The sequence below is a fragment of the Poecilia formosa genome, unplaced genomic scaffold (assembly GCF_000485575.1).
Source record: "Poecilia formosa unplaced genomic scaffold, Poecilia_formosa-5.1.2 Scaffold342, whole genome shotgun sequence".
Classification (NCBI taxonomy): domain Eukaryota; kingdom Metazoa; phylum Chordata; class Actinopteri; order Cyprinodontiformes; family Poeciliidae; genus Poecilia; species Poecilia formosa.
Genome location: NW_006800281.1, coordinates 434,044 through 447,217, shown reverse-complemented (window position 1 = coordinate 447,217; position 13,174 = coordinate 434,044). Strand labels below are relative to the sequence as shown.

The window sequence follows — 13,174 nt, the reverse complement described above, 5'->3', positions numbered from 1 at the left end:
GAACCGCAGCACTGCAAGCCAGTACTACTTCACAAACAAATCAAGTCTAAAACTGCAGGATCAATCATGGCGCAATACACATTTCAACAACAAATTCAAAGCAATTTTCAAAGAAAATGTTTATTTTAATTATCTCTGCAGTTGGCTCCGGAATACAGCTATGCTAAAATTTAAAATGTTAAACTAACAAAACCAATTTTGTCTAACATGGAGAAGAAAAATGTGAACAAAAACACTCAGTAGATGTCCTGACAGTGTTTGGGATTGTTGTGTGTTTTATGTCAGTTAGTTTGGTGAATACTCTCGTCCATGTCAGTCTTGTTTAAATTTAAATAAATCTTCACCAGGCCACGTCGCCATCTGCATTTTGGCTCTACGCCTCCATCAATCATGATAGTAGAAGAGAATTCAACACCCATTCATTAAAAATATATCATTAAAAAGTGTTTTACTTAATTGGAAAGCCACTTAACAATAAGACTCCCCCTAATAGGTGGCTAATAAATAGAGATGTGTTTTTACCTCGGTCACCTGCAAAACTACTCTGGAAACTCATTAGTCACTGCTTGATGAATGAATCACAAGGAAAACAACCATCCAAGCAAAAACTGACGGCAAGTTTTAACAAAGAGCAACTCGATTCCTGCTTAAAGCTCAACTCAAATAAAACTGGGAGTGCAGATTAATTCATACTGTGCTTACACTCCCAGTGTTTCAAGGGAGAAATTTTGTTATGTTTATTTAGGGATGACATGATAAATTGTCCCAGTAATCAATAGTTTTAGTCAGAGGCTTCTTCAAGTTCGTTGTAACACAGACTGCTACAGGAGACCTTTCCTGCCCACTGCCATTGCCATCTTTTGTTACAAAAACTTGTAATTGATCCTTTTGTGATCAATTAAGTACTTTTTAACTTAATTTGAATTTAATTATTGTGGCAAACAATAATGTTTTAAGACAAATTTTAAGTAATATAATGATAGTAGCCTCACTATCAATATAGACCAATAAACTTTAATTTGGTGAAAACATTTAACACTGAAACCGGAATATTAAAAAAAAAAAAAACTGCAATAACCAAAAATAATAAACAGAAAAAAACACACATAACTGAAACTATTAATATAATAGTTCATGATGTCTCTAAACAAATTCCTCCTCAAAAAATATCAATAACCAGAATGGAAGTCATCAAGATAATTTAACTTATCATGAGATTAATTGATTCATTGCATCAGATTTATCTGTAACACCAACTTTTCTTGGGTATTTTAAGTCATTACAATTTAACAACTTCTTTTTTTAAGAGAAACTAAACTTCAACTTCATCTTTTTTCACAGTTATTGACTGAATATTTTCAATCTTTCTCTTTATTTCAGTCTGTGACATGATAGTCTTCAAACCCTTGATGACCGAGATAAGATTGTAGGTTGTAGAAACAAGTTCTGACTCAGCTGACCCGACTGAATTTGGTGCCAGCCTGTGTGTGTGCTCGGAGATGGAGAAGCAGAGGAAACCGCCTCCTCACACTCCAGTATTTTTAGGCGATGCCTTTAAACAACCAATGTTGCACATTTAAAACAAAACCGTCTCTCAGTTCAAAACGGATCCATGTGTTGCACAAAGTCAGAATTCAGGTCCAAAAAAACCTACAACCCAGTAAATGAGGGAAGCTGCACCTTCTTTCACGAATCTGCGTGCCCAAGCATGCGTCGCTGCATGCTGCTATAACGGCCTTGATCCCAAGCCAAGAGCTCCTCTCACTGCTTCACATCCGACCTACATAACTACAGACAGCACCAACAGACACACGCATCATGCATGTATGTCGCAATGTGTCACCCAAACTGCTAATCTGAGACATTCATGGCAGAAAGCCTTTTTAGCTAGCCCAGCTTGCATTGTGTTTCTCACTCACAGTCAGATACTGACAGCAGCGCCAGACAGAACTCGAGTAAAGACATTCTGTCCTCCAGGAACCGACGAGGAAAGAACAACTCTGCACCGGCTCCCTGCAGACTTTAAGATACTGCTGGCAGTTTATAAATCACTGAGCGGCTCAGCAACACATTAAAGATCTGCTGCTGTTGCATCAACCGTCCAGAACCTCTCAGGTCTTCTGGTTCTGCTCTGCATCCCCAGAACCAAACATGGAGAAGCAGCATTCAGCTTCCAGAAACAAACTTCTTTAAAAACCCACCTGTTCAGAGTTGCTTTTGAAACATAATCAATGAAACTTTAATCAACAAGCTGATGTGTAACGACGGAAAAATGTAATGTTTCATTTAATGATTTTGTATTTTTGTGCTGGAAAGCACTTTGAAATGTCTCGCTGCTGAAATGTGCTACACAAATAAAATGTGATTGGCTGATTGAACACTTTTTCTAACTGTCTATACCACATGTCTCAAACTCAAGGTCCGTGGGCCAAATCTGGCCCGCAGTAGCTTCGTATGTGGCCCTCTACACTACATCAAAAAGTTCCTCCAGTTTTTCACAAATAAGCAAAATTCACACAAAATCTATATTTGTTCTGATTTTACTGCAATTTTTCTTCTCAAAATGAATCAAAAACATTGGGTTTAAGTGAGTGCTGCCTTAGCTTTACTTGATGTCAAGTTATAGTCTGATTGATGCAGCAAGTAATAAAAAGTCACTTTTAATATACAGTAGCAAAATATTGTTAATTTTTTAAAATTTCTAAATTAGCTCCATAAAATCTGTAATTTTGGAAGCAAAAATTACAAAAAAATTCACGAAATCCTGGAGAGACTGATCAGCGTGGAACGATGTTCAATGTTATTTAATTTTAAAGAAAGAAAAATGAAATGAAACACTTCTTGAATCCAGAAACGAGCTATTTTGATATATAATAACAGTTCAATGGGTTTTATCAATATATTCTGGCGTAACCGGCCCTTTAAGAACACTCAGATTTTTGAGTTTGACACCTCAGGTCTATACAAATGTCAGAAATCAGCGAAGGACTTTGAAGAGTTACACACTGAGATCCTAAAGCAGTTCTCTAATTTTCCCAGCATGCAAGGGGTGGAAAGATGCTTTCGAAGCCATCAGAGGGATATATATAAGATATGGTGTGATTAAAGGGGCAGTATTATGCATTTTCCAGGCACATGGTGCCATTTTATAACACAATCAAGTGACTATGTTACTGTCAGTTGTGCTCCAATAAATCTGCCCAAATTTCCTTAAAATTGGGAGATCTGTGATTGGCCGATACTTTTCTTTTTTCCCCAAAATAGTTTTATTGGAATTTTGCTGTTACACAAAAATACAGAAAACATAAAAAATAACAAAATAATAATTTGCAATCCCAAAAACCCAAAGTTCAAACAGTGTTTGAGAACATGCCCAATATCTAAAGTCTTCCCTTTCGCTACACAAGTCGGTTTTTCCACTGCCAGGTTGATGCTCCATAGTTTGATCCATTCATTTATCTTTGGTCTTTCTGATCGGTCGATGTCTTCATGTAAATCTGATCTGAGCCATTTCTGCATAAGTCTAAAAATCAACCACTTTTGCTCTGCAGACATGACACCAGGTCATGTCTGCATGTTTCAGTTAGCAACAGCCACCCCCCTACTGCCAACTCAGCAACTTTCTTGACATACTCAGCAACATGTTAGAGGAAAAAAATTGTATCGGTCAAAATTGTAATCGGCAGGTCAGGCTTTTTCAAAATCAGTAATCGGCGATTGGCCAGAAAACTGGAATTGGTGCACCCTTACTATCAAATATTACTTAAAAGAAACTTGAGTTTGAAATTGGGTCTCTGCCTCTTTAAAAACCCCTGCTCCTTCTGAAACTCTGCCTTCAGGAAGTCATCACAACATGGCTCCTCTATTAACCCTTTACGAACATTTTTACCAGTGTTTCCCCGACAGGTAGCTCCTATAATGAGCTCAGCAGCAGAGTAATTCCACCTGGTGTTTGCTAATTGCTGCTGGCTAGTCTGAAGGAGCTCCCACTGCTGTGTGAGGAGGAAGCTCAGAAGTTTGGAAACTATAGATCCGAGGAGGAGCTGCTCCTTGAAGGCGGAGCTAAGTCCACCCAGGCATTTTGAACGGCTTGATGTCATCATGGAAACTGGAGGATTTTTCAAACATGCCTGAAAGAATCAAAGCAACACTTGCTCTGAAAGCTCAAAAAGTCAATTGTACGCAATACTGCCCCTTTAATAGAAAATAAATGTTCTATGTAGTCTGCAGATGAGGTAAAAGTGAAACAGACTGGAATGAACATAATGCAAGTGGACGGTGAAATTACTAAGTGCAAGCTGCCATTTTATTTACGATTAGTAAAATGAAGTGTGTGTTATGATGCTGCAGATTGCCAAGTGCTGCTCTACTGATTTCAGGTCCATTAACTTAAATAGCAAAGTGTTTGTTCATTTCACTTTGGATAAATTGATAAAACATTTGCATGTTATACACAACAAATGTTTTCTTTCCTAGGACGGACACCGACACAATAAGTGTACCATTTCTTTCTGAATGCGGTTGTCCTTCAAGTCTTTTTAGATTGTAGATATTTTTCTGACAGAATGTTTCAGGTTAAAACAGGTTCAGGGCTTTAAATAACAACCACATGACCACCTCTGTAAAAACAGGTTTAACCACAAAAAACATCCAGTTTCTGTCCAAACCCAAAGCCTTGCTGGGAACAATGAACAGCCAACATCACAGGTGCAGCTCAACGCATCACAACATCACACAAAAGTTAACTACTTCCTTTGAAATATGATTCCAAAAGAAAATCCTTTATTTTCAAACACAGAGCGATTTGGATGAGTCACAAAAGGTCAGTGCAAAAGTTTCTGAGAAAGTCTGAATATTACACAAGACCAAATAAATAAATGTTCATGAAGAGATGCGTGAAAGCACATTGGTAGAAAGTTAAGTGGAAGGATAAAGTGTGATACAAAGTTATTGCTTTCAGAGCAATAATTAATCAATTTAAGGCATGGATGTTCTCTACACGTTGTGATCAACATAAAAGTCCCAACGTGGGAAGACAAGTTGAGGTCGAACACCAATGTTACCCTCTGATCCCTGAGGGAGGTAAACCAGTGACCTCTGTGAACTCCACAGGAAATATTGGATTGCTGAATGAGTGTGATGTAGTAATTTGATGCAAAGCGAACACAGCGGCTGCAACACAGAGGAAAACAGCTGCATGATCAGAGCGACACATTGCTCAACAGTCTGATTCTGACAGCAGGGTGACGATGTTGCACAACGACTAACTGTTTTTAAACTGCGCTGAATGCATTTGGACAGCATGCATGAGGAACATAAAGTGTTACACTTTCCTCAGGGTAAAATCTTCCTCTCGTTTTATTTGATTTATTTTGAACATGATAGTAGTATAAAATCATGCACAAGAACAAGGAATGCAAAAGCCACATATACAATATATACATTTAAGCCACACCCTTTTGGATCCGCCATCCCAGCAGCGTGAGCTGAAGCACACTGGAGATTACAGCAAATCAGCCTGAATAATGAGGAGCGGGCATAAATCATTTATCATGATAAACTTTCATCGTTATCACAATAGTGCCACAAAATATTGTGATAAAACTTTAAGTCCACACATGGAAGGACGTGGTGATTTGTGGTTTTGGTGTTTACTGTAAATCTGTGATCAGAAAGACACGAATGCCTGACTTTAGATAATCTACCAGTTCAACACGCCTGACTCAAACGAAGGGTTCGTTGTGTTGAAGCAGAAGCGTATGTAAACTTCTGACTTTTCAGGAAAGGAACCATTTCTTTACGCTTCCCTGTGCTGACAGGATTTATGGAGATGTTGATTATGTTTCCAGGCAGGACTTGGCACCTGCTTGTATTGACAAAGGTGGTAATACCTACTTTAATGACTTTAGTATCACTGTGAAATATTGGCAGGAAACTGGCATAAACAAAACCTGATAGAGTTGTTGTAAAAGAGGAAGTTGACACACCAAACACAAAAAGGCTGAAGGCTGTTAAAGGACTGTTAATATTATGTGTTTTAAAGGCACAATGTGCCATTTTACAGCACAATCAAGTTAAAGTTTATTTTTTTTAAATGGGGCAATATGTAATAATGAACAATTACATGTAAATATGTGAGATTGTAGCTAGGTGGCTAATTTCAATATCTAGTCCCAGTGGTTAAATTCTAATGAACATTTAAAACTGAAGCCAGAAGACATTTTAAATATCCAAAATAAATTAACAAAACAGCAGAAACAAATAACATGGATACTTAAGTCTCTGTAAACAAAACTGTCCTTCAAAATAAAAGCATGTTGAGACCAAAGCACCAAATTGAAGACTTTTGCCATCCATTTTTTGTAGAAAGTGAAAAATGATAAATCATGCAAATTGAAATGATTGAGTTTAATTCCTCCTGTGATTAACTGACTTATTTGTGAAGACAGGCCTGCTGACTTCACAATTTGACACCTTGAAATTGGGTCTCTGTCTCTTCAAGAAGCACCACAATGCTTCTCATTATGCCGTTTACAACGTTGGACTGGGAAGTAGATCCAATGATGAGCTCAGCAGATGTGCAGGTCCACCAGGTGTTTAACTGCTGCTGCTGCTGCTAGTCTGAAGGAGCAGAGTCGGGTTCACCACGCTGAGGTTTCTGGACACTTATTTTTATTTGACTACTGCAGCTGGATTTCCTCTAGCTGTGTAGGATAATCATCAAAATAATCAATAAACACTTGAAGTCATCACATCAGTCTAATTTAGCTAATATGAGTTCACTTTGTGAACAGGTGTGGGCCTGGGACACAATATGTAAATTAAACAAAGTTAATCAGACAAAATTTGTATGCGCACACAATGAAGCTTTTATTTCTTGTATAACTACTTCCAACACCTGCAGAATATCAGCAGATGTGGCAAAATGTTGCAGCTTCATGCACAGATGTAAAGCAGATGTACTCTATGTGAAAGTAGAGGTAGAAGTAGTTTACTAAAACAAAAACTCTTATTCCCTGTTTGTATAAAGATCAATACAACAGCTACAGAAACATTTGCAAAACACAACAAGCCAGTTATGGTAATTTTGCAAAGCATAAATCAATAGTGTTTCTCTCAGAAAACAAAAATGAAATGCTTTCAGAGTATATGGTGTCTGACATAACAAAAAAATAACTCCAGTGAAAACAAATGCTTCAGTTCTTCACAGCTCTGAAGCGAATGTTTGTACCACTTTAACTAAAAAGCACAAACAAAAGCAAAGGCATTGTTCTACACCAGTAGGAGGTGATAAGTTTCAGCTCTGCCAGAAGATTATAACACTAGAAAGATAAAGTCCTTCACTTAAACCAGACCAGCCAAAATGTTTGGCTTGTTGTACGACTTCATTATGAATAAAACAAACATAACATATTATGATGTTAATGTTCCCAAACTTGGAGATTTGATGGCCAAACTCAACAGATCTGAAAACGCTAAACATAATAAACGTAACTTTATGGCTAAAATGTCACTCAGTGAGGAAGAAGCCACATTTACAAAGCAAAATTCAAATTACTGTTTGAAAATGCAAATGTCAGCTGATTAAAATGAATTTAACAAATACCAAAGCATGGTGTTTCTCATGCTACAAAGCCTGAGAAACACCAACCCATCTGTGAAGTACGGTGGTGGCAGCATCATGCTGTGGACATGTTTTACAGCAGTGGAGAGCTGCTGCACTTCACAAAACACTGGAGAACATGAAAAAAGAAAATAATGCAGGAACATTGAAGCAAGATCTCAAAAAGTTAGGTAGAAGGTCAAAGCCTCGGTGTTAATGGACACTAATAATAAGCATATCACCACATTATTTATAAATTAGCAAAAGATTAGCATAAAATGTATGATCGAAGAGGCCACCACAAAGTCTTGACCTCAAGCCCATAAAAAATAGCAGCAGAGATGGAACGTGTTGACCAACTTAGTCGACTAACTTCATTCAGCTGCACTAGTTTGACAGAAAATGGGCCAAAGTTTCTGCAAATTATTGAGAGGAAATTGTGGAAGAATTATGTCAAGTCATTCAATACAAAAGGGAATATTACTGATAAAAACCAGCCCTTTGTTCGATACTTTGCTTCGTATAGAGTTTCTGTATTCTCTGCCAGTGAGAAATGATTTTTTTACTTGAAGTTTTTAATTTTACCAAATCACTAATGTTTGTCCGTAACGTATATAATGCGATAGTTCGACACTATGAAGCTTCCTGGAAACTGCCTGAGTTGTAAACAACCATCCTCCACTGCGAAGAGAGAAGTGAAGAGTCGAAAAAGATGGCGCTTAATCTTAGGTATTTGGACTGAACGGCTTTGTTTTCTTCCTTAGCTGCCATCGCTAAAACTACAGACTATAAATCTAAAATCAACAATATTGTTCACAACTTCTTCTGTTCACTGATTGGCTTGGTTGAAATTATACCAAATGAATCCAAGTCAATGAGAGGAATCCCAGAAGGAGCAGAGAAGGGAGATGAGAATCGAGTGAAATTACAAAGAATGGCAAAGGCTGGGCTAAAACACTAAGAAATGGTATGAAAACTAATATATACACTAATAGTTTTGATAACATGCACTGAAATAAACCTTCAAAGAGTCAGGCAGTGAAGAAAAGATGTCTTCAGGTTTCAAATGTATGCTATAAATTCCACTTGCACAAATAGAGATGAGACAACATAAAAAAATCCCCACTTATTTTCATTCTATTCTAAATATCAAAAGAAATGAACTCAGTTGCAATCAGCATGTAGCAAAAGATACGAAGTTACAACATGTTTGGATCCAGTCCTGATGCAGAAGTTGTTTTTCGTTAAGCTGTGCTCTAATTTACAAAAACTTTCACGGTCCGAACTGATACAGGTCTGCTTTGTGGTTAAGTGAAACTAAAAACTAAAACTTTAAGATTTTTACTGCAGCTCTTATCACGGATAATCTGAAACCAAGGTTTTTCTTTGCCAAGTAATTTCAAGGTTTGCAACAGGCTGTTGCAGTGTGCTTTTCTCAGCCTGAGCGGTTTTCTTTTAGTTAATCAACATTTACTCTTAAAGGAAGTCATCTCACATCGTTAGGTTTTGTGAGGGCTGCACACAAGTCCATCAGTGGTTGTGGTGAGATACACACAAGGGAAGGTCTTTCCTGATTGATATCTCTATAAGACTACGCCCTGAACTACCAGAGAGCCTCAGCTTCACACCAAAAACGCAGTTTTTCTCTAACCTTCATGGCAGTTATCACATCAGAAGCTCAAGTTCTGCTACTTCTTCTTTTTGACATCTGCCTTGATGTTGCGCTCCATTCTTACAAAACATATGCATGAATCTGCAAAGATCTGACAGGCTGTAGCATCACTTGTCCCCTTCATACTGACAATGCAGTTTCCATAACACCTTTTTCTGCTCTGTGTCTTTGGACAAATGCATAAGAAAGAAACTGTCCTCAGATAAACAACGTTTACCTAAGAATCTGTCACTTTCATCTGTTTTCTCAGCGCTAATATTTATATTTTAATTGTTATGCTCTTTTGAAGCAGTTTTGATTTTTATGTCTGAACTTACTTACTACATTAAAATATAACAACTACCACAGTAATGCCACAGCAGAAACAGCAGCCATCGTTTTGACAATACCACCCACTTTCAACCACAAATGTTAATAAAACAAACAGATGCCGCTGTGGGAGGAAAAGAAAAGTACACATTTCCTCTGTGAACACTGAGATAAAAGAGTTTTATCTTTTTATACTTATATCCATACGTAGCAAACAAGTAAAACTGCACACAAATTAAACCTCACTAGAAATAGTTTTGTTTATTTAGTTAATGCTTTTTAAATGCACTGCCAAAACACAAAGAGGAACATCTGACATTCCCTTTAACAAACCTACCTCTGACCACAAGAACCAAGCCAATTGAGGTTTTTACCAGAAAGCTTTAAATATTTTCTCACCTGATAGTCTGGTAGATTCTGGTCAATTGGGAACCAAAATTGCAACATTTGTAACATTTTCAGCTGCTGTGGTTCGCTTTCACACTGCACTGTCAAACAATTCAAACCCTTTGAAAATCCTGTTCCCCTCCGTGCCTGTGGTGGCGCTGCACCGAGAACAACTGGCGAAACACGAAAACCTCTGAACAAGACCTTCCTTCTTCACAAAATGTGGAGTGGCGTCAAATTTTAGTGATTCTAGCATTTATTTAATGACTTTTGCAAAAAACCACGAGTCATTTCTTCCACTAGTGCTAGACACATCAGGTTTGTTTTGGTTGCATTTACCCAGAATGCCCTGCGCTGTAGTCCCAGTAAGTAATATATGTAACCTGTTGGTTGGCAGTTCACTGCCAGTGATTGCCACATTACGTTTATTTTTATTGGCTGTGATGTTTAAAAAGAGTAGAGTGTACATTGTGATAAAGGAAAAGAACAAAAAAAAGTTAAGGATTCCATCACATGTTTCTATCACACAAATAGTGCCTCGATTACAGACCTGAAATCTCCAGACCCGGTAGGTTTCCAGCAAAAGTTGCAGCGGCTGATCTGGATAAGACGTGAACCGGCTTTGTGAAACTGAAAATCCAGCGATAAGTCTGAAGTCACTTCAATAAACGACTAATCCAGCTAGCATTATCAAACACCTAAAGACTTCTGACAGATTACTTCAAAGATCTGAACAAATAAAAGTCAGTTTCAAATTACAGAACACAACTAGAGATCAGGCTTGATGGACTCAGACCTGAACCTTCAGGGCTACATAAAGGTGATTGCAAAGTCAGCCTTCTATCACCTGATAAACATTTCTAGGATTAAATAATTAATGTCTCAGCAAGCCAGGGGCTTTTTATCCCCTCATTTACAGCTTATAATTTTAAGGAATTTTCTGTTAGTCCACTGTAAGAAAATGTAGTCATGTGTCACTCAGACTCATTTTGGTTCAATTAAAATAAAAAAAGCAAAAGACCAAAAAGGGACTCAAGATATGTTAATATGTTTTATAAAATCACAGAGAAACCGTTTATGTTTCATCATTTATGATTATCTCCAGAATTAATTGAGATACTAGCAAGAGAAATAAAAGAAAATGGTTTTAATAATACAGATTTTATATGGAAGCAGGAGGGGCTGAAATTTAAAAACAATCTAGAAAATATTTTTTCTCCAAACTCAGAAATTTCCAAAGTTTTTCTTCTATTTTTTTAGAATATTTATGAGACAAATCTCAAAATTGCAAATGTCTGATATTTTCCTCCAGCAAGTTTTATACTTTTAAACTCAGCAATTTCCTTGTATGTGTGCGTGTGTTTTTTTTTTTTTTTTTTTCCAGCAAGTTTTATACTTTTAAACTCAGCAATTTCCTTGTATGTGTGCGTGTGTGTTTTTGTTTTGTTTTTTTTAGAAAATTTCAGATTTCTCTTCTAAAATTTTAGCCTTTTTGAACTCAGACATTTCCAAGATTTTCTCTAGAGGATTTCTGAGATCAATCTTGAAATATCTCAGCTTTTTATAGAAAATTTTCAACTTTAAAAATTCAGAAATTTCCCCCAAAATTTTTATTATTTCTGAGATAATTCTCAAAGCTTCTGATTTAATTTTTTTTAACAAATTTTTGACTCCACCTTGTACAATTCGTTTGTAAAAGATGGATTTCTGAACTGACCTGCAGATAAAAAATATACACAAACAAATGTCCTACAAAGATCAGTTGCCTTTTGTGATGTCATCCCACACCAGACAAGTGGGCGTGTCCAACTTGTTTTCAGGAAGGCAGTCTGTTTTAATTCAACACATTGTAAGAAAATAGCAAAACAAGTAGAAGTTTTTACCATTACTTCACATTGTAAAAGTGACAACCTACATTTAAATCAAGTTTGATTGATTAACAAAGACCAGGCTGAGTAGGTGCTTTAAAAAACAACAAAACTACTGTATAATTAAATGACTTCACAGTAATGAGCTGTTGAGGGGATATACACTAAACAACAGCAGCTATTTTTACTCTGTTGCGACTCACCAACTTGTACGCTGAAATACAACCATTCCAGGATAAGTCACGGAAACATTAATGTATAACTTTAATTAGCGTCTCCATTCAGCTGAAAGTCTCAGTTTCAGTTCGCGTCGTGTGTCTGTAGTGTATGTAAACATAACCTCCTACAGCCATTGAGAACAGATGGAGGGCTGTAAGGTGGGCAGCGCAGGAATATGACAGACATGGCGCCCAGAAGTAACTTTAAATGGGGCAGCAGATGGAAAACTCAAATGAATAACTGAGCTTGTTTGGGTTTGGACGGGCGGGTAGAGCAACAAAGGGCTTGCCGAGGCATGCCGACAGCTAGTTTCAGAGCGGTGGGGTAACAACGGCAGTTAGAACCGAACCTTTAGCTTGTTTTTACTTTAATTAATAGAGGTAAAGCAAAAGGTAGTACACAATAAACCTGGTTACTCAACACTGTCTACCAAAACAACAATAGCCGCTCTCACTTACAAAATAAGACGAGTTACCAGCCAGCTGCTAAATACACCAAACGTCTTAAAATGTTTTACTCACCTCCAAGCAAAAGTAGTTGGCTTTTTATTCATGAGCAGGTGTTAAATGTCCGAAAAACTACAGTTAGATTGTGACAAGTGGTGTGTCACACACTTCCCTCTTTCTCTCCTCCGACATCCTTATTTTTTTAATGCAGCTTCAGAAAGCAGAGAGCTGAGAGGAGGAGGCGGAGCCACGTCTTATCTTCAGAGGGGGAGAGTCTCTGCCTGGGTCGGTTCCAACCACCTCCAACACCCCGGAGCTGCGTGTGGAAACTACCCGCCGTAGTTACTCCTACACAAATATGCACCGATCTGCTGCCAGGCCAGGCTGTGTTCAGTTCCTACGGCTGGGACGCACGACCAGAGGCGATTCCAGACCAAATTTACCAGGGGGCTCTCTGGGGGCTCACAACAATACCACAGCGGTGGGGGGTCATTACATATAGAAAAAAAGGAGTAAATTTCCCCCCAAAAGTCAGGAATTCTTATTCTCAGAAATTTTATAGAAAAATATCTAGGAAATTTCAGAGTTAGAAAAGTAAAAATGATAGGGAAAAAAAATCATAAGTTTTGACATTAATTTAAAGAAAACATACTGAGCTTAAAAAGTTTTA

General features: G+C 37.5%; 1 protein-coding gene across 1 annotated transcript in view; it reads right to left on the bottom strand.

Moving 5' to 3' along the window:
- LOC103153198 (inactive rhomboid protein 2) overlaps positions 1-12,898 on the bottom strand; it is a 40,541-nt gene extending 27,643 nt beyond the window's left edge. The window contains exon 1 of the mRNA XM_007574017.2: positions 12,580-12,898. The gene's annotated coding sequence lies outside the window, so the exon portion shown is untranslated. The remainder of the gene's footprint in view (positions 1-12,579) is intronic.
- Positions 12,899-13,174: the final 276 nt, after the last annotated feature.